Below are 22959 nucleotides of genomic sequence, written 5' to 3'. Positions count from 1 at the left end.
GCTGCCACCCCTTTCTTTCTGCCTTACAATTGGTTTTGTGCTTCACTAATAAATCTTTTCAGTTCCAACCTTGAACATGTCACTTCACTCTCAAAACTCTTCAGTGGTTCCATGTTACTTACAAAGTCAAGCTAAAGTAATTGCTAGATCTATGGATGCGTGTATGTGTTAACAGTGAATCACTCTATAAAAATGAAGTCATGTATATAAAACAAGTTACAAATAAACAGAAGGATCCTAATGAAGCCAGGAGGAGGAGCATGAACTCTTCCTAATCAGACTTCCACTGGGGGCCTCTGCCCTCCACAAGTCCTTTGGGAAAACATGAGTCATGTCTCCAGAGATATATTTTGAAAACCTCTGGGTACTTATATTTCATTATTTCCTCTGGTTTTCATATCTTATGATTTCATTAATGCATATATTCTCTAACATACAAGTATCTCCATAATTACTATACTTTCAAGACTCAAATACTATGCCCCAGTGCTGAATCTTCTAACGTGCTGTAATCTTGCTTCTCTTCATTTAACTTCTCAGGCTAGCTAGAATTTATTAATCACATAGAATTTATTAGTCACATATAAGCTTTCACCTTCTATCCTGGGACAAACTGAAAAGTTCCTTGAAGCTAGGACCTCTGCTAATCCACCTGATAGAAAAAAATCTTCAACATTGTAAGTGATTTATTTAACTAAACTGGATAGATTATAACCTTTGGTCACATCCCAGAATGCATCAGTGATCAAGGAGGGCCTTCCATACTCCCCCACAATTTGGAAAACTTTTTAAAATTAAATGGCTATGGGGTAACTCCAGCAGAAGCAGATGGACCCCTAAAAAATAATAATAACACTCTCTTTGGCCAAATACATATAATGATTCAAAGTTAGAGAGAAGAGTCTGCAAAACCACCTTTACTTCTGACACTAATTGCAAGCTCAAGAGTCCCCAAGATCACACTGGCGTTGAATAATTTGCTAGAAAGACCCATAGAACTCACTGAAAGCTTTTATACTTGCAGTTATGGTTTATAAGAATGAAAAGATAGAGTGTATCAACCAAAGAAAGAGATGCATAGGGCAGAGTCCAGAAAAGCTCCAAGCACAAAGCTACTAGTTACCAACTCCCAATGGAGTCATGGACAGCACTACTCTCCTCAGCAGTGATGCATGATATTACACACGGTGTGTTATCAACCAGGGAAGCTCACTGAATTGAATTTTTATTGGGGCTCATCACATAGACATAGTTGACTGTCCACATGCCCAAAGTCAGTTTCCGGCCCCTCTAAAAGTCAAGCTGATTCTATATGACCCAAAGTCTCACCCTAAATCACGTTGTTAGACTATCTGTTGAGGCCAGTCCCCAACTTAAATCACATTTTTAGATTATGCAGCATGACACAAGGTCCTTAGGCAACCAAAGACATTACAAAGTGTTTAGGTCTAGGCAAGGTTAAATTCTGCACTCCACAAATGGATATTGGATATCTGGAAAATACAAAGGGAAAAAAATTCTTCACCCAGAAGCAACTAATTAGAAAGATTCAACTACTTAGAAAGAAAAGAAAATGATGCCAGTGTGAGCATCCTGACTGTACCTTCTGGTTAGGAAGATACAAATGTAAAATAATGCACCATAGCTCCAAAAGTGACCATTCGCTTTCTTCCTTAGTGAATTTTAATCATTCTTTCTGGTTTCAGCCCCCAGGTGAAGTTGAGACCACAGAGGATTAGAGGGAAGTTGGAAGAGCAGATTCCATCCCAAGTATGACACTCATAGAATAATACCTCCTAGTGAAAAGTAAAATGCCCTTCCCAAGACACGCACTGCCTTGGTAGAAGCTTCATAACCAATGATCAAAATAGTAAAAAAAGACACTAGAATGTTTTGCAGGAAATCAACTTCCTCCCTAGGATACATTTTCAAAAGGCTTCCTCCATCCCCTTTGGCTACTGGCTGAACTGCAGCTGGTGGAACGATAGGTAGGAAACCCTCTCATGAAGGAAGTAGTAAGCCCTATCAGAGACCCACCCCAATATTATGCAGCTACGGCTTATTCGATCCACCCTTCAGGGACTAGATTTCCCAGCTCTCAGAGGACAACCCTACATCAATGCTCCTCCCCCTCCTCACCTGTCTTCTCCAACTCTTGGGCACTACTTCTCTGTTAGGTGTTTCGCCCCAAAATTTTCCAATGAAAGTCCCAATTTCCCAAGGAAATAGGTATGGTATTATTTACTTTTAAATTCAATGATGACAATAAATGAACAGTAATAACTGGCACTGAATTAAAACATTAGAATTTAAAAACACAACCAGAGATTCTAGCTCAGTGGGTTTAGGGTAATACCAGAGCATAGATCTTTTTAGAAAAGCCCTTTAAGCCATCTTGATCCACGCTTCTGGCTTAGAATCCTAATTTATATTAGTAAGACAATGTGTGTACTAAAAAACGAATCAGGATTAAGAGCTCTGGTAGAGGCGAACATTTCATCAGTTCTGCTTAGGCAACTTCACTTTAACGACTTGACCAAGATGTGCAAAGTTCTCTGAGGGGAACAACTGCAAGTGTAATATCTCATTGCCTTTGCACATGTAAAGAACCAGTCACTTGGAGACCGGGACTTGGATTAGAACCACCGGTGTTAGAATGGCTGAAATGTTAAATAAAACTGAAGAGAGACTGACAGGACCGTGTGAGGACCAGCATGTGGAACTCTCATATACCATTTGGGGAAATACACGCTCTTGCACCCGTTTTGGAAAATTGGTAGGTTCTACTGTGGCTGAACTAATACCTGCCCTGTGATTCAGCAGTTACACTTCCAACAAATGCCCAACAGGAAATTCAAATATATGTGCATCAAAATACATGCATAAGGATGACCAAAGCAGCATTTTTCATAGGAGCCCCAAATTGGGATCAGCAGCAGAGCTGATAAATTGTGGGGTATTCATACGATCTGTTGAGACAGCAATAAAATAAGCAAAATACCACCACATGTGGCAACCAAATGAGGAATGTGGTTATGAACCAAGGAAGTCAGACGCCCGCGTAAAAACACTATTTGATTCCTTTTATATATGAAGTTCAAAAGAATGTGAGACAAGTGAGTGGGGGCTAGCAGGCCTCCGGCAGCGACGTGGCCAGAAGAGACTAGGTCCTGCCGCTCTGCCCTTTTGGAGGCAGCACAATGCAGCGGCTGAAAACACAGTCTCCGAAGCCAGATGACACTGGCCGGGTTAATTCCCCTTTCCCTTGTTCTCTGTGGCAAGACATGTGACTTCTCGGTGCAGCTCCTGCATCTGTGAAAGAGAGCAATAATACCTATTGCCTGGAATTTGTCAGGAGAATTCAATGAATCCCCTTTCCTGACATTCAGTTTCTCTCCAGGACAGTTCCCAGCATGCTGCTGCCCAATCAGACATATTTTGAACATCAAAAGGAGCCTTCGGACCCCATCTCTTTCTCCCAGAAGCCTCTCCTGGGAGACTTAAGTAAATTTGTGACTCCAAATAGAAATGAAGAGAAGGGCACTTACGCAGCCCCTCTGCTCGCCTGGCAGCAATGTCCACATTCTAAATGCCGATGGAACTGGTAACAGCAGGCGGCCCGCCTGCAGGGTCTGAGCCCTCACCGGTGCCCAAAGAAGTGTTCACTGAGGGGCCACCAGCGGCTCAGGCTGTGAGGTGCCGCGCTGTGTACCCAAGCTGTAGGACAGTTGTCTTTGCCCTAGAGTATTTCTCTAACAAGTATGTAAGAAATCAGTCCACAGTGATTTCTTGATTACTGTGTGATGGCTGCTCTGAAAAAACACACAAAAAACTTATGAAATAAAAGTGGAGAACATACAATTCTACCAAAGGACACACAGTGAGGTATGACCTTATGGCCTGAATTACTTTCAGAGTGGGGACATTGTCCCCCCGCCTCGTATTTCTGCATGTAGCGACCTCCCTTAGTGGAACTCTTTTGGCCTCTCAGTGGCCCTACATGCAGTGACTAAGCTGATTGCTTTGCAGGAATAGCAGAACTCAGCTAAACCTAGCCCCTTTTATTGAAATCTGCCTTTCTTTGGGGACCTTGGTCTACACTGGCCTGCAGTAAACTTAGCATTAAAGGTTCAGCCAGGCCTGTAATTTTCCCACTCTTTCTGACACCAGATAGATAAGTTTCCTTCTGGGACACAACATAAACCAGCCCTCTGTCATCTGGGTGAGGCACATTCTCCAAAGAGATTTACCTGGATTAAAGATAAAATGTGTATCTGCTGACTCCTCTTCTTTTTCTCATTCGGTTCTGAACTCCAAGGAGGAAAGCGGGACTGTTACTCCGAGAGCCCCTTCGAACTCGAGCAGCACTCCACTGCCATGAAAGCCTCAGCAGCTACAAGGGTGGGAGGTTTTTCTGTGGAGGTTTAGCAGCATCAGATCAGCAGCCCCTGAATCTCCTCCTGTCTCCTCCTGTTATTACTTCTCTATGGTGGTTTTTTGCTGCTGCTGCTGCATTTTATAATTATTTTACCACTTCGAATTGCCTCCAGTTCCACTGAAAAGACCATAGCTCCTTCAATTAGCGGTGTTCAACACTGGCTGTCTCTCCAAGGCGGCCACTTAAATGGAATCTCTCCCAAATAGCCCTTCATTTTGATTGGAACAGGAAAATAAACACCAACAGACTATCACAGCTGTATCTGGCACTACCAGCAAAAAAGTCATCCAGGGTTGTTTTAATTTTTCCTAACTCCTGAAGATATTTTTCTTCTGCTTTATATCACCCGAGCCTTGCTTTCATCAGGCAGCTTACTTTGGACCGAGCCAATGATATATCCCCTTCTCACCCTCTACCACGGAGGAGGCATTAAAAATTCAACCGCCCCTTCTTAGACAGTTATCTCACTCATTGGCTTGATTCACTGATCTCTTAATGACAGCTTCCCTGCTGTTTCCTTTGAATGTTTAAAATATGAAACAACCCCGTCTTGTCAAGCTGAAAACTGTGGCTGAGTTTTTAGTAGCTGTTTCCAATAAATAATTTCAAGGGGTTTCAAATTACCCATCATCTGTCAGCTCTCAGGAAGATTTCCTCATCTCCTTCAGGCATAAAAAACCATCTCTAACTATGGCTCTGTCCACTGATTACCCTCAATGATTTTCAAAGTCAGCTCCATTCCTTCAAAAGAAGCTCTCCCACCATCAATATGGATGGGTGCTTAGAAGTGAACACATGCCCTGGAGGAAGGGCTCTATATGACTTTTTCCCTGGCCACGATGAATTAATAAGTGGATTATAAAGGTTATAAAGAATGGGATACTGATCACATTTGTATAGAACCTCATGAAAAGATGCACTTGCTAGGAAGAAAAGACCTAAGATGGGGGAATCTACAGTAACTTCTGATGGGAGGAAGCAAACGTAGGGTCTTTGCAGAAGCAAGAAGAGTTAAGTAACTGAGAGGCACTCTGATTGAAAAAGGTGGCCCCCGGGGTCTGTTGGTGTATCTGACTCTCACCATACCTTTCTCCCCCCTTCCTTCCCCATGGAGAATGGGAAGCATAACTCGGAGAGAGAGGGGAGTTCTTAGAAAGGAATGCAGTCTTCAGTGCACTCATAGCTGGTGGAGGAAGGCTGACATAGCAGACTCTGAGTACCCAGAGGGTTCTAAACATGAGAGCTGTACTAAGCGAGAAGTTGCAGGACTAGAAAATGCAGTCTCGAGCTGCCTTCATGCCCAGAGGACCTGAGGTCAAAAGCCAGGGTCTGAAAGAGGTGGAAGAAGGTAGCTGAGGACAAACTCTAATCCTAGGAATTAGTTCTGAACTCTAGAATAAGGATTCTGGATATTTTTTATGTTTTATTTTGAAGTTGAATAATAAGATCAAGGTTAGATTAAGCTTTGATCGTCCAAATTAGCAAGAAAAGACACTTATAATGCCTCTATGTGTATTTCTTTGAGTCTTATCTTATTGGTATTGAAAGTTCTTTTAATATTGTTTTGCTCAACTATGTAGTTTTTGTTTCTTTTAATTTAAAGAAAATCATGTTGTTGGACAAACAAACAAACCTATGAGCTAAGCTCTGGGGTTATACGTAAAAATTAAAAGTGTTTCCTGGACCCAAAGAGCTCACAGGCTAATTGCAGACATACCCATATTACCTACCCTAATGAATGTGGTGAGTAAACTAATGAGATTAATGGCACCTCTACAATAAATAAATAAATAAATAAATAAATAAATAAATAAATAAATAAATAAATAATAGGTCCTCCTTCCAGTGTTTTCTAAGTCACTATCTACCTAAATATGCACATCAGAGACGTAGTGGTTATTAAATTCTCACCCTTAAATCCAATCGCTGGCTGTGTCGGTTGATGTAATCACCTTACCATGTTCACGTGTCTGGAGCGGCCATCATCACCAGCACCCCAGGTCTCTAGCATACATCACTGCCTAGGTGGCCAGAATAGCTTTCAATTGCTCTGCCCATATGTACTCTGACACAGCTCCAATCCTCCCTACCAACTGGACCCAGAGTGATCTTTCCAAAATCCAAATCTGATTGTGTCATTTCCCTCCTCTGGTCTCAGAATAAGCTGACAGGGCCCCTTTCTGTTCATTGTGCAGTCCTTGCAGGGCTATGCTCCCTGCCACAGGGCTTTTAAAATACACGTGCCAGTCCTCCTGCTCTTACCCACTGCTCTTCATCTTGCTAAGTCTTACTCATCCTTTAGAGCCTGATCAAATATTACATTTTTAAAAAAATATGTTTTTATTGATTTTAGAGAGAGATGGAGAGAGAGGGAGAGAGACTGATCACATTGATCAGTTGCCTCCTGCATGCCCCCTACTGGGGATCGAGACCACAAGCCAGGCATGGGACCTAACTGGGAATCTTTTGGTGCATGGGATGACACCAAGCCAACTGAGCCACAGGAACCAGGGCCAAATATTACAGTTTTTAAAAACCTTGCCTCATAGCGGGAGAAATTTTATATCTGTTTATGTGATTACTTGATTAACAGCTGTCTCTGACCAGACCAGCATAGTGCTTGACATATACTGAGTATTAAACTATGTGTTGGGTATATTAATAAGTCAATAACAAATTAAAATGGGATTGCAAAATGAGATTCCTAAATGAAAGTGTCAGAGACATTTACAGAAACAGCTTTTTGAGTTGGGCCTTCAAAGCAAGAGTAGTGGTTTATTAGGAGAAGAAATAACGAAGGGTATTTGGAGCAGAAGATGTGGCCTAAGGAAAGCTTGTGAAAACATTCAGTGTATTTCAGAACCGTAAATCCCCTGCCATAGCCGACATGGAGAGGGAGAGGAGCAACTTGAGATGTGGGTACAGGATTAGGCTTGAGTGAAATGGTGAGAAGCAGCAAGAGATAGAGGCGAGATTTGGACTTTATGTTGTGGGTGAGAGGGACATGCTGAGGGTTAACCAGCGAGTGGAATGATCCAGAACACAGAGGGGAGAAAGAGAGAGAGGAGTGGATCCTGCGGGAAAGAGACCCATGGTGGCTGATAAAGACTTAAACTAATACACTAGATAAGAGTGTAGAGAAAGGGTCCAATATAAATTTTTTAGAAAGCCCATGGGTCTCAGTGGCTGAGTGGCTGTCAGGAGTTCAAGGAAAGGAAAAGAACATAAATTATGATATTTTTAAAAGCAACCAGATAGATGGCATTGTCATCATCTGAGACAGAGACCTTAAAAAGAAGGGGTTTAGGTATAGCAGAGTTAGAGAACAAACAAATAATTTTACTTTTGTATATGTCGGATATCCAAGTAGAGACATCCAATAGGCTATTGGACACCTAGCTACGGTGCTCAGGCGAGAAGTCGTGGCTGTGAAGGCTGAGGGTCAAGTACGCTACAATTTATGCCCAATCCAGAGATGGCAAATGGGCTTCAACTTATGTGGCTGTTCCAACAGATACACAGTTAATGCTGTGACACTGTATTAAGTCTGATTCTGTGGCCACTTATGAGCTTAGTGGGAAAGAAATTTATGAACAGTTATTAATGTCAGCTGTGAGCATGAGTCAAAGTGACACTTATTCGTGATTTATTACTGCACTCAGATCATCTCGCTTGGACCAAATTGCAGAGAAGTAGTTAGATTGTGTAGTTAAGAGGACAGCTCTAGTAAATTATCTAGTCCAATGTACATTTAAAAGCTTTGGACTTTGAAAAAGCTACTTAACTTCCCTGTCCCGGTTTTCCCATTTTTAAGAGGTAGACTACAATAGTTCCTACTACTGGCATTGAATGAGGTGTAGTATGTTAATACTTAGCACTTTAACTGCCATATAGTAAATTCTGTCTATTTTTTGTTTTGTTTTGTTTTGTTTTGTTTTTGACTTTTTAAAAATTCTCCTTAAATGATAGTTCACTTTATCTTTTTATGCTTACCCACTTGTCATTAAAAGTATAATTAACATGCCCTGGCCGGTGTGGTTCAGTTGGTTGGGAGTAATTCCGTGCACCAAAAGGTTGCCAGTTCCAACCCCGGTCGGGACACATGACTGGTTGCAGGATCAATCCCTGGTGGGGGGCATGCAGGAGGCAGCCAATTGATACTTTGCTCTCACATTGATGTTTCTCTCTCCCTCTTCCTTCCTCTTTCTCTAAAAAAAAAAAAAAAAAATCTTAAAAAAAGTTTAATGTAACAAACATACATATATTTAGATGCTGCTATGTGCTGATACCGAATTAAGCAATGGATATTGATACAAAAATAAACTTATACAAATACCCTCAAGGAGCTTGCTCACCTTCTACTAAAGGTGGTCACTATTTGGTGGAATCTCAGGAAGGGGAGGGACAAGACAAACACTGAAGGACAAACTTCTTGATAGACAAAATGATAACCACAAATATCCCGCTAGGTACTAACTAGTGCCCACATCCCATCTTAGCCTCGGTCAGTACTTCTGTGAAGCTTACACATGACTCCACTTTTTCTAACTCTCATGCAACCTGTGGAGCTAGCCTGGCCCTTTGGGTGTTGTCATCCACGTGGAGGAAGTGACAGTGTCAAGACTCTAGTCATCGCCCCAGTCCAGGTGTGTCTTCCTACTATTTAACAGGCAAATAACATTTCATGTTTTATGCTATATTTGGTAACATAGAAGATATTCAAGAGGTTAAATCAATTTTCCCAAAGCCACTCAAGATCTGAATGAAGATTCTATATCTTCAGTTTGCAGGACAGAACTCCGTGTACCTTGTATAACTTTCTTTACATAGAGGTCGTGGGGACCGTAAAGGAACAATTACCTAAGGATGATCTAAGCAGAGATGTAGAGATGGAATTCTGGCAAGTTTTCTGAAATATTTATAAGCTCTGAAATGAACAGTTTTAGTAACGCGGGTAAGTGGATGATGTCAATGTCTTTAAGTAGCTATTATCTGTGAGAGTCTATGGAATCCATTTAGTCACAGAATTTGGAAATTGAAAGGACCTTAGAGGTCATGTGGTTTCATTTCCTACACTGCACAGAATCTTCTTTTGCAGCAATTTTAAAAGAATTTGACAGGATGCAGTTCCTCCAAAAACTCTACAATCTCACCAGGGGAAGTCATCCTAGAAGTCATCAAATCCAACCCCTCAAGTGATAGACAAGGAATCTAAGGCCCAAAGTGAACAAAGTGACACATTCAGGGCAAACAACCTCTTGTCTCCAGAGCAAGGCCCAGAAGCAGGCCATTTAGATTCAAACCATGCTGCCTCAACATAAGACCTTAAAACAAAAACCAGCGATGTACAGATGACTCTTCTATTATTAACTTTTCACAAGTAATTTGAAAGTGCTATTTGGTACTAGGAGGTTATAAGAAAACAAATATGGAATTCCAGCTTAAATTTGCATATAAACAGTTTGGTAACCAGATATCCCGACCCTAGGAAAACATATCTGTCTTTTGACAGGTTCAGAGATGTGCAAATGATAGGAAAAGTGCAACTAAAAGCCTTGAGTGTATTGATAGTCCTAATGTAATTGCAGACAAAAATTATGCAAGAGATTTCCTAGTTAGGCTGTATAAGAGCCAAATGGGAAAAATTCCTATACCTTATTTAACCACCTTTGGGGTGAGAGAGGGCCAGAGGGATAGGAATGAAGTTTATTGTGTAAGAACATTCCAGTGGTGGAGATAAATCATCTCTCATCCATTCTGTCCTTTTAGAAGTTGAAGCTGAGAAAGTTACTCTAACTTGCCCATCATCTCAAATAAATAGCAGAGCCTGAATTTTCAGAGGTTAGTGGTTTGTCTATAACTCAACGATCTAGAGTCAAGCCTCCCATAAAGCCTTTTAAAGTAGGGTACGTGTGGAGGAAGAGGAAATGGGGACCTACATCCTGGATTTCAAAGTACAACACCCACCTCCTCTCTCTCCAGGGGGATCACCTATAAGTAGTTATGTCTCTTGCCTGTTGCTACACACCTTCGGCTAACCCTCTTCTTAGCATTGTCTGAACAAAAGCCTCCACAGCTATTATTCTTAACCAACCAAGAGTGTTAACGTGTTCCGTTACTCAGTGCCAAGGGACACGTCAGGTGGAGCTTTCTAATTTATAATTTACATCAAAGTTTGGTGGGTTTCTGTTGAGCACCTATATAGGATAAAACACAAATTGCTTTGTGATATGCTTACACTGACATTCAAAATCTCCCACATCTTGGCTTGAATTTCCTATTTTATGGTCAGCACAGCCATTACATTTTCCAAGCCTTCTACTCAAGCTAAATTGTCCCTAACTGTCTTCCAAACATATCTTTTTTTTTTTTTTAATGAAGATTTAAAGGGAGAAGAGAAAGATAGTACATATATATATATATCTTTATTGATTTCAGAGAGAGGAAGGAAGAGGGAGAGAGAGAGAAACATCAGTGAGGAGAGAGAGTCATTGATCGGCTGCCTCCTGCACGCCCCCGACTGGGGATTGAGCCTGCAACCCGGGCATGTGCCCTGACTGGAAATTGAACTGCGATCTCCTGGATCCTAGGTGGATGCTAAGCTCCTGAGCCACGCCCGGCCAGGCCCAAACATATCTTAAAGGGACTAAGAAACACAAACAAACAACCTATTCTGTTCCATCTCCATATTTTTATATTTTTTGCTGAGGCCATTGTTTCCTCCTACTAAGATGCCTCTTTCTCCTTTCTATCATTTATCCAGATTCTACCCACCCTTTAAGATCCAGTTCTGATTCTTATTTGTTTCATTGGTTAAATAAATAACTGCTACTTTTACACCAAGTCCTATACTAATGGTGCTTCAAGTCCACATTAGTTGGAGGTGGGAGAAAGAGAAAGAATGAAGAGGAAAACAGATTAACATGCAATAGCCAATGACAAAAATTGCCATGAAGGAGATCACCTACGATAGAAAATGATGGGTTTCAATGGCATGATGGCTCCCTACAGAGCTGGTCGGAGAGCTCTCTGAAGAGTCGTCATTTGAGATAAGACTGAAGATATGACAAGGAACCAGTTGTCCTAAAAGTGTCCCAGGTCAGGATAACAGGGTGTTGCAAAAGCTTTGGACGGTGAAAGACCTGGAATCAGGACGAGAGTGGCAGAAAGTGAGGTTAAAAATTCCACAGGCTTTCCTGTTGGCAAAATCTGCCTCTTCTCTGCACTTCTCTCTTACCATCTGTACCATCCATGGGGTCCTTTGGCATAAACTATCTACATTTGTCAATTGTTTTTCATCTTCCTTCCTTACATAGGAAGTTCCATAGGAGCAAGTATCGTGGCTGCCTGTGTCCCAGCACTCACCAGCAATGAAATCCCGTGAAAGGTGCTCAACAAATAATTGTTGAGTGAAAGACTCCAGTTCCTTAAGGGCAAGGCTTTCAATGGTTCAGTGTCACAGGGCAGTTCAGCACACGGTAGATATGAAAAGTGTGCTGATTGATTGATTTCCTACTTTACTTTGGGAAAACTGATCTATTTGCAGTCATTCTACCCACGATGGGAAGGCCACCTTCTGAAGAACCGTAACCTCCTTCTGTACAGCTGCATCCCTCTGTGAAGCCTCCACCGGCCGCCACATCCAGTCACCTGGCCTCAGGCCTGAAGGTGAGACCATGTAGTAAAGAATGTGTAATTATCCTAAATCATGTATATACATAGCTGTTTTAATACAGTTCATTTACTTAGAAAACATTCAAAAATAGAAAGAATTACAATATTTAAAATTTTAATATTACAGTCAAGCCATCTTACTACTGTGAGAAAGCAATGTGATTAAACAGGCTTCATTATATATTTAAGATCTCAGTTAAATACTTTGTAATACAGTGACTTAAAGTCTGGGTCTAAGTTCATTTTATTTCAATACCAGTTTTAATAGCTCTATAGCTTAAAACCATACTTCAAAATTATATAAGTTGTTCTTACAACCTAATCGGTAAATTCTACACACACACAAAAAAATCATAACAATAAAAACACTTTGAAACAGTCTTTTCTTTTCTTTTTTAAACTCCCTCATGCTTAGATTGGTGGATTGGTGATACTGGTGGGGATTATTCTGGCTTTTCTATTTTTGTTTATTTGGGAGGAGGGATCTATTACTTTCTTATTCATTGTTTCTTTTGAAAAATCGCCTTACCTGGCAGAAAAGGTTTTCATTTTAATTTTTATTTATCTGCTTACTAGTACATCATTCAAGACCATGGAAACAGCTATTTGTCACCACAGAAAATATCAGACAATCGGGAACACACATCTTGCTAAGAATAAGTGAGATAAGTCTAAGTACTTTGCCATAAGGTAACCCATAAATCACTGTGATACAAAAGATTTTCATGGTAACCATACACCTTGTTACATAATATTACAAACAACTATATTTTAAAAGGACTTGATATCTAACATTAACTATATTGAAGGCATCCTACAACTCTGTGCACCTCAGACGTCAACTTGCTTACTGAAATATTTTGCCTGTAAGTTATGCAGTTAATAAGTTTCATATGTGTAGTCCTCTGTAAACCTAACCTAGAACTTAAAATTCAATTTTTATTCCAATCAAAGCAGCTGTTCTCTGCTGAAATACTGCTTAATATCAAATATATTTTTACTGTGAAAAACATCTCTAGTATATCAATTTGAACCACAAATGAGTCCTTTATCTCAATATTTAAACCCAATCTAGCAAATACCATTAACACTGGAACTTATTAAAAACATATGTACTCTCCTTCAAATATACAGAAAACCTCCCATACTCTAGTTTAAACGGTTGTCTATTCAAACCATCAGCAATGTTTTCTGTGTTGTCCAAGTAGTCAGTGATAAATTAGTGTAGTTCGATTCTTTTCTTTGTAAATCAGCCATTCTTGCCATAAAGATGAGAATGTTTCCCCACCAGCGTGTGGCTTTCTGCCTTTGCACTCAGTAAGTAGTCTCAATGGGGCTCCGGGCGTTTGTGCTTCAGTTTCGTAAATTTTGTAAAATACCAGATGGAGTATATGACTTTAAAGTTTGCTGAACAAAATTATAGAAGTGTGCCTTTTGTTTTCTGGGTATTTAATGCTCAAATGACTTCTTAACTGTTACAGCTATATACCAAAATTAACCAATATCTCTTCTTTGGTTGCTTCCAAGATCTTTTTTTCTTTTTTTTTTTCTTTTTTTTTAATGTTCTGCAGCTTCCCTGTGATGTGTATAGAACAGATTTATGTCTTTCATTAACTCTGGAACTTCACTGGCATTATCTCCTCTCCTTTCAGAACTCTTAGTAATAGATGTTGGCCCTTCTTTTATCTGTGCCTCTTAATCTTTCTTTCACATTGTCATCTTCTTACCTTCCTCTGAGATATAATATGTATATTCTTCAGATATATTTTTCAGTTCACTAATCCTGCTCATCTCTATTTTAAAAGTCAATGTATGAATTTAGAAGCAGATTAATTTAATGATAGGTTTGGGGGGGGGGGGGGTTCATTTCTAAAATCCAATCTGGTTCTTTTATGAATCTTGTTTGCTTTTTGTTTTTTTTTAAAGAACATAGCACCCTGTTCTTTCAACATGTTTTTGATGCACTAGATTATGTTTAATAACTTTTTAACAAATTTAATGATCTGATAACTCTATTAAATAAAGTGTTTTATTGGGGGTGGTGATGAGGCACAGTCACATCTAACTCTTTGCTGCTTTTGCCAATAATAACCCAAGAAAGGCTGTTTCCTTATGGGGTTCATAATTCTGGATTGTGGGCTGATATTCAGTGAGGATTTATCTGTGAGAATATTATGAAATCCAGGTTGAGATTTCTATCCCTTCAAAGAAATTTTGTACTTTCTCTGCCAGTTGCTCAAGCAGCTTTCCAGTGAGGGACTTTTTTAATGTAAGTATCTTGGTTAATACATGTATTTGAGGGTTCCTAGACCACACAGAATATATAAAATTTAACCTCAAACTGGAACTATTGGCATTTCTATATCCAGAAACTCTTAAGGGACAGTTATTTTTATTAAGACCCTAGAAAGATGGGCACGAACACTTGACATTTCCCTTTGATAGAGAACTTTGTCTCCCCAGTTCACTACCATTTTTGTACTAAAAGCAACCAGTGTTCCTCAGAGAAAAGGCTAATTTCAGGGCTGAGGCAGGATAGGTATAAAATAAGTCTGGGACGTCTTATTGTACAAGAAAGTAAAAAGTGCTCAAAGGGTAATCTGAATAGGTAAAAAGACAAGAACCAGTTTTAAGGGCCACATACTGGCCAAATACTAGACAATATCATCTTTAAAGTGATAGGAATAGGTTATAATTCATAAAATAAAAATCCATGAGTTCATACTGTTGTAAATAAGAGTTCTTTCTTGCCAACCAAAAAAACATAGGCATTATTGAATTAGAAAACAATCAACAGATACTAAAACAAGTTGGTGAAAGTTTGAGGACTGGAATATTTACTTAGACTCAAAGTATCTCTACAAAAATTACTACTTAAAAACAATAGGCAAAATTATAACTTTATAGTGGAAAAAGACTAGACAGACACCATCTTAAGCAAGGGATCAAATTTAGCATCCCCAGCAATATGGGAAGCCAACATCACCTACCGATGGATGTGGTGCATGGAGATGTTCATATTACCACTTCTGGGGTACTGCTGCCTAAAATGCACACCTGAATCCAATCGTGAGGAAACAGAGAAATTTCAATTGAAGTATATTCTATGAAATAACTGGCCGCTGCTCATCAACAAGGTCAAGGTCGAGAAAACCCAAGTAAAGCTGAAGAGTAGCTTCAGATAAAAGGAGAAAAGAAACATAACTAAATATAATATGTGATCCTGGATTGGAACCTGGGACAAGAAACACTGAATATATCAATGTTCAATCTTGCCCATTTTGATCACTGTATATAATGTGGTTAATAGAACTTCTGTGTTCTTTCATAGTACATACCAACATATTTAAGGATAGTAACATATTTAGAGATAATAGGGAACAATGTCTCCAGCTTATTTGAAATGGTTCAGAAAAAATACACACACACACACACACACACACACACACACACACAATACATAGAATGATAAAGAAAACTGAGAAAAAAATGTAAACAATTGTTGGATCTGAGTAAAGGGTATGCAGGAAATATTTGTTCTGTTCTTGCAACTTTTCTTTCAGTTTGAAATATCAAAATAAAAATTTACCAAGTAAAATTCAAAAACTAAATAATCTCTTAGTCAACTTATCCAAGCATATGTCAAATGCAATGTTTCAATATATTGAAAGAAAAAAATTAGTAGGGACCTGCTTCCAACCCTCTGAGCGCCCCTCATCCTGTGACCCATGATATCTGCCATACTATTCAATGAGGGCACCAGTTTCAAGCCTCTGTACTAACATCTGTGAAGCTTAATTTCTTATTCTGATGTTAAAAATTGAAATATAAATCTTATATTGTTAAATCTAGTATTGTTTTTTAGAAGCTCAACACAAAATCCACTTTGGATATCACTATTCTAAGACCGTACAGTAATAATGATACAAACTCTTATTGCTTTCTATTCAGTGTTGGGCACTGATCCAAGTGCTTTACATACAGTTCCTTAAATGACAATTCTGTGAGGTAGGTGACAGCATTATTCCACTGGGAAAACTGAGGAACAGAGATATTAAGTAAATTAATCTGATTCAAGAACTAGTAAGTGCTAGAAACAGAAGTTGAGCTCAGGCAGCTCTGCTTTGGAAAGCCAAGAATTCCAGCCACCATAATACCTTGTTTCTTCAAATATTCTGTTCTCTATACCAAGGCAGATACTCATGCCATTCGTCCCCATATCCTTAGCCTTCAGCACGCTGTGTAACACAAGGTAGGTCTCAACAAATGTTTGTGGAGCTTAATTGACTACCACTCACTTTTATGTCCTATGATCTTATATTGCTATTTACAATCACAGTATGTGGTATGTACCATTACATATACAGATCTCATCCCCTCCACCTGGGTCTCAGTTTTCTCAAATGGGAGTCCTGACCTAGGCAAGTAGTCTAGAGATCGTTCCTAGAGAATAACCTTCTGTCTTTCTACTACCTTCATTGTTGACCTTTGCATCCATCTTCATTGAGCGAATCCTAATTGCCCGTGGCCACAACATACGTGGCTCCTCGTTTCCCTCTGCCTTGGCCCTTGGGAGCCTGGTTTTCTACCCATTAGCAGTCTGACAAGCCTCTTCAGAGCACACGTATATATTAAATATTATAAGAACAATTTGACAAATAATAAAAAATAACTTGGCAAATAGTATCTGTGTATAAAGTATGCCCTCAAAGAAATAGTTTACACTGTTCACTTTTAATGCTTGTAAGCCCTGATTTGATTTCAAATATATTTCATTCAACAACACTGCAGCAACTTCTTCTTAATACTAAATATTATTTCAAACTCTGGCTGTTAAAAAAAAGGAAAGATTGATTACTTTCTAGATAAGAACATGCTTATTATCCTTAATATTCAGCTGTGCCATCTAAGAAAATCTATCCTCTCTAACAAGTGCTGGATATTTATTTATGGTAGTGATGGTCATCAATATGAATGAAGAAACCAATGAATTTCCTTCTAAATTAAAATTTGAGAAGGTTAGTGCATCAGTGCAACCCAAAATGTCTAACAGTTATAGATGGAAATAAGCAAAGAGCCTTCGTCTTTCTCATACAACTATTAGTGGTGGGGGGGGGGGTTCTTACTTTGCCAATATATACACATTTTTAAACTAGAAAACTAAAACAAAAATTATTAAGGATCAGATTCAGTCAGGGAAACACAGTAATTCTTTTATTCAGAAGACTATGCTGCTGCAGTGTATTTTCTGAAGCATGTTGCCCCTGGAGATGCTTAAAATCAAACATAATAAACAAATGCTAGTCATCCTGTCCAAAGTAGAAGAGATAAGTCCAGCCCTGAGGAACTTTGCAATTGAAAACGACAAGCTGGAAGTCTACTCATACATATGCATTTCTTTCATCAATGATTTGAGGTAAGCGACACTCCCAGAACTAGGGTCTGGGGAGGTGGACAGACAGTCCCTACCCAAAGAAATATGTAGACCTAGTAGAAAGTCTGACAAAAAGTAGACCTGCACTAAAGGTTAAAATTTGACATACATGAAAAAAAATTATCCTAAAGGCCTAGAAATCCATCTGAAAGAAGCAGCAGAATAAAAGGACATGCAGAACGGCTCTACCAAGTCCATGATCTAGAGTGTCCATCCAAGGTGGAAAGGAGCATGAATGAGATGAAATGTGCCCAGAGGGCCCAGTTTCAGGCAGGTCTGTGGTTAGCACAAGGGAGAGTCGACAGCAGTTTCTGGTGGCCTGTTCCTAGAGTCTAACCTAGATGCAGGAAATGCAATCCCAGAGAAATAGGCACTCAAGGCAGGGATGCCTTTGCTGTGAATAAGGTATGACCCAGGTACTGAAGAACTGTCACCAAGGATAGATGCCGGAGCGTGTTCCTATGGAACTATGTGACCAGCACAGCAAGATGAGTGGCAAGGCAGAGCCAAGCGACTTATCGACAGGACTGAGGTTGGACTGACGTCACTTTGACATCAGCCAGGAGTGTTCAGGGACTATGAGAGAGAGAGAAGAGCTCAGCAATTAAACCTGAAGTCATGTTTGAGGGACATCAACGGCCCAAACCGCAGAGCAGTAGCAGTCTTCCTTTTTGTCTCTCATCTCCCTTCCTTGTCTGGAATTTGCTCGTATTGTAACCCTTGTTATTCAATATTAAAATATACATTTCATGTCATTCTTACCCAGCCAACTATAAGCTTAGTAAGAACCAGGCCAACAGCTATTGTACCAAGTGTTGAAACTCAAACATCAGTTGCATGGATCAATAGATGAGTGAATCTTATCCTGACTGGTCACACAGGACTGTTCGTTGCACTAATAAGGAAGAAAAGCCCTTGGTTGAGACCAAACAGATCAGAAAGATAACCTTGCCTGCTACTGCTGGTGCTCTGAACAAATGTCTGGTCTCCTTACCTGGATCCCTGACCCTGCTCCCTTACTTAGCTGTATTGATCCCTGGCCTGGGAGCCCCAACAATCCACTCAAATCTTGTTTGAAGCCCTAGAATCTGCTCCTATGAGTTTCTCCAACTTTCCATTTGTCCCTGAAGTGTCCCTGTCAGACCCTGCCAGGCAGATGTGCACTTACTGATTTACTGCTCTAGACATGGCCCTGCTTCAGACATGTCCTGTCCTTCCCAAGCAGTAGCAGCCCAGCCACTGGTTTGAGACAATATCTCAAGTTCGAGCTGTGTCTATCCAGGCCTTATCTGCCATCCTATTCCAGCAGCCACCAGTACGTCAACATGGCAGGTTGGTAGTCAACAGATGTGATCAAGGCTACCATTAAGAACTTCCTCACTGCTGTTAAAACACTTTGTTCTTCTAGGTACCAAAATAAAAAGCAAGCATCAGAACACCTAGAATTAATATTTTAGTAAATGGATAGTATACATGTACATATAGCCACATGCACATATATAAACATACAGTATAAGTTAATCAAAACCTTAAAATGTAATTGTTTCCACACAATGTTTTATAACTGCACATGTGATGCTCCAACAAATGACTTGTGAAGTTGGCAAATGTTTAGCTGCCATTTGCAGCAATTTGAAGGCCAGAAATTCTTTTGCCACACTTTAGGGGAATTTTATGCTTAAATCTTGGGGCTATTCAAGGTAACAGAACAATGCAATTCTTTGATGCACATTTGCCCATAGTGATGGAGACACCCTGAATAGTGTCATGCAGGCACTGGCATGTTTGGTGTGCATGAGACCTTAGGCAGTGCCAGGGAGAACAGGTCATAGGAGACAGCTTGCAAACGTTTTCACAATGCTGTAGAAAGACTGTTTGCGGGAAACAATCACTAAAGGCAGATCTGCATCATGCACATCTATAACTGAAGTTCTATCAATTGCACACTCATCCCTGATCATTCTCAATCACCTTTAAGGAAAAGCAGCCCCTAAAGTGCAGGTCACCCGACATGAACAAGAGTAACTATATTGCTCATACCCAGCCCATGGAAGCAATGCTGGAGCTCTCCCAAGGGGACACAATTCCAGAGCAGAGATGTTGGTATACTAGGTGCAAATTTCTCCACCATATACTTACAGTGTCAGTAATGTACATGCCTTCATTTAGTAAAATCAAATTAGATCCTGCTCAACTCTCAGCCTGCCTGATAACATATTCAAGTCCCAGCGTTGTTATCCCAATTCTCCAAAAGTGATCTTTCGGCCCACAGTTGCAGTGGCAGCTCTTGTTGCTGTAGCCCCAACATGCACCATTGGCACCAGGTTTTACCATCTGTCCAGCACTGTTGTTCCATCTGAAGCAGAATCTCATTTGTCCAGCTCACTGCCAAAGCCACTGTTGTCCATTTGGAACTGGGAAGCCTTGCAGATGGCTGGACTTTCTTCATAGAGAGGCCCTAGCACAGGCTCTCAAGGCAACTGTACTTCATGTGAAGCTCTACAGGCACCCATGCCGGTTGCCAGCCCCACCTCCAAAGCACAGCTTCCCAGGGGCTCAGGAACTTGTCCTCCCCTCATCCCCAGCCTACAACCTAAGCCTTAAATACATGGTCACTGGACTGCCCTTTTCTTCAACCTGAAGCACAATGCCTCCTTTTCCCTCCCCCTCAGACTCTCCAGTTTAATTGCTCCAGAGGACTTTACATTTTTTTGGCATCTTGTAACTTAACCTCTCAGCAGCTTTTAACATCTTGCTTACATCACATTTCCCTTCAGCTTGAGTGATGCCACACTCTCAGTTTTCCTTCTGCCTCTCTGGCTACTCTTTCTCAGTCTCCATTGCCAAGCCTCTAAGTGTAGGGATTATTATTTATTTAATTATTCTAATAAAAACTTATACAGCATGTATCATTAGTACTTGCTAAATGATGTTTGCTCTAAGTGCTTTGCAGATATAATGCCCCAAGTCTCAGTTTTTAACTTTCTAGATTATCTCTCACAATCCCATGGTGTTAAATACCATCTACTCACTGATGCCTCCCAATTTATGTCTCTGGCCCCAGTCTTTCCCTGGAATTCCAGATTTGTTTACCTAACTCCCTACTCAACATTTCCACTTGTACATCTGATAGGAATATCCAACAATGTGTTGTGTCCAAAACGAAACTGTTCCCCTGCCCAGATATTCCTCCTCCCCACCATCACCAAGTCTCCTACAAAGGCAAATGGCAAATCCAGGTTGCTCATGTGAAAAAACTGCATTCGTATTTGATTCTTTCTCTCTCTCAACCCAGAACTAATTCATCATTATATCCTCCTGAAGCTACCTTTGGTCAGAAGTGTACTCTGACCACTTCCCTTCACCTCTGCCATTTTAGTCTAAACCAACAACTCTCGCCTGGATGAATGGAAGAGCCTCCAACAGGCCTTCCTTCTCCCACTCTTGCCTTCCTACTGTCTGTTCACCACACAGAAGCCAGAGGGGCCAAAAATCCTCCTCTGGCTTCTCATCATACATAAAATATATCCAAAGCCCTTTCTACAGCTTAAAGGCCTGCAGGATTTGACCCCAATTATCTCCCTGGCCTCTTCCTTTACTTCTCTCCACCCCTCCCAGCTCCCTTTGACCAACCTTCCACTCCCCAGGCAGGCCTTTGTTCATGCCCTTCCCTCTGCTCAGACTATTCCTTTCTGAGACCTTCGCATGGCTCCCTCCATTCCATTCAGTCTCTGCTCGATTATTATTTCCTCAGAGAGGCTGACTGACACCTAAGACAACAGCAGGTCCCTTCGCTCTTTCACCTCCCTCCATACTGTTTACTTTACCCTTCACTCCCTACACCCTTATTCAACTCTCCGCCTCAGAACACCTATCCTACCTACACGCTGTTTGTGAATCATCTTAATTCTCTCAAATAGATTATAAGACACTGACTTATTCCTTGTCTTATCCTCACATCTAGAAGAGAACCTGGCACCCAAAGGTAAGTTACTATTTACTAATGAATTAATTTCCCTTTTTGGCTTAAGTCAGTTGGAGTTAAATTTCTGTTACCAGAAAACAATAGATTTGACCTACAGAATAAATATATGCTTGTTTGCATTACTTATGTTACTTAACCACATGAAGAAGAATCCTTACCCAAAAATAACTCCAATAACACACAAGGACCAGGCTAGGGAATCTCTTCCAAACAGATAGTACTTTATTGAATCATAAATTGATGCCTAGAACAAAATTTCAAGTATTGCAGGTCTTCAAATAAAGTCTTTTTTTTTTCAACATCATTTTATTATAACGCTGATGAGAAGCCAGGGGAATTTAAGTCTTGTTTATATCAATTAGCCTATGATAAAATTGGTTCCATTATACATTGTTTTGCTTAGTCTCAGAACCTACTGATGATGTTAAATGAGAACTTTTGAAATTTTGGGAAAAAAAAAAGAGAGAATATAAGTGACTTTCAATTCAGAACTCCCTCCCCCACCCCAATACAGTAGTTGATTACTATTTCTCAACATGAAGTTTTAATTTTTCCAACATTTTTAATGTTGGCTTTATGAATATAAAAGGTTCAGGGAGACAGACTGTCATTCACCACTAGTTTAAATGGGCCATTTCTATTGCACTGTGATTCTCTAGAATACCAGATTGTCAAGAAACTATCATTCATTTACTTGACACATATTTAATACCTTGGAGTTGATGTTCAACTCATCCAACTTTGCCTGAGACTTTCCTGTTTTAGCACTGAATGTCCCATGTCTTGCGAAAACTCTCAGTCAACCCCTATAATAATTACTCTTTGGATTTGGGCCTGAGTAACAGGGCATTCGTTAGAGTCATTTACTGAGATATAAGTAACCTGGGGAGGAACAGGTAGGACAATGGAATTAATATTTCTTTTTTGAAAACTGTACTTTCAAGGAAACATTTCTGTAGTTTGTTACTAGAGAGGTTGCTCCAAACATGTAGAGCACACGAAATGACAAGAAGGAGGCGTAAAAACACCAAAAACAGATTTCTGTTTTGAGATGCTTACTAGGTATCCAAATAGGAGGTGGTTAAATGAATCCCAGTTTGAAGAAGAGGCCAGATACAGAGTTGTAAGCTTTGTGCCCATCATCTTATTGACAGCATTTTAAAGTTATGGAATTGGCTGATATTACCAAAGGAGTGAGCATAATAGAGTATCTATAGATGGCTCTTTTAAGAAGTTTTGTTATAAAAGAAGCTCTCAAAAAAGTAGCTGCCTGAGTACGCTCATTGAATTCCTAATATATGTGATGACCTGGATATATTGAAATTGGCCTCAGGTGGTAGGAAAAGTCATTTTATAAAATGTAGTAAAAGGCTTTTTCTCTTAAGGAATATCATATCCAAAGCCAGCATCTCCAATTCTAGTTTTTAA

General features: G+C 40.0%; 1 pseudogene; it reads left to right on the top strand.

The window, feature by feature from the left end:
* The first annotated feature begins 22458 nt into the window (after positions 1 to 22458).
* LOC148092786 (small nucleolar RNA U3) lies at positions 22459 to 22581 on the top strand (annotated as a pseudogene).
* The last annotated feature ends 378 nt before the right edge of the window (positions 22582 to 22959 follow it).

Source organism: Miniopterus natalensis, chromosome 7 (genome assembly GCF_054644295.1).
Source record: "Miniopterus natalensis isolate mMinNat1 chromosome 7, mMinNat1.hap1, whole genome shotgun sequence".
In the NCBI taxonomy this organism is placed as follows: domain Eukaryota; kingdom Metazoa; phylum Chordata; class Mammalia; order Chiroptera; family Miniopteridae; genus Miniopterus; species Miniopterus natalensis.
This window is presented reverse-complemented; position numbering and strand designations above follow the sequence as displayed.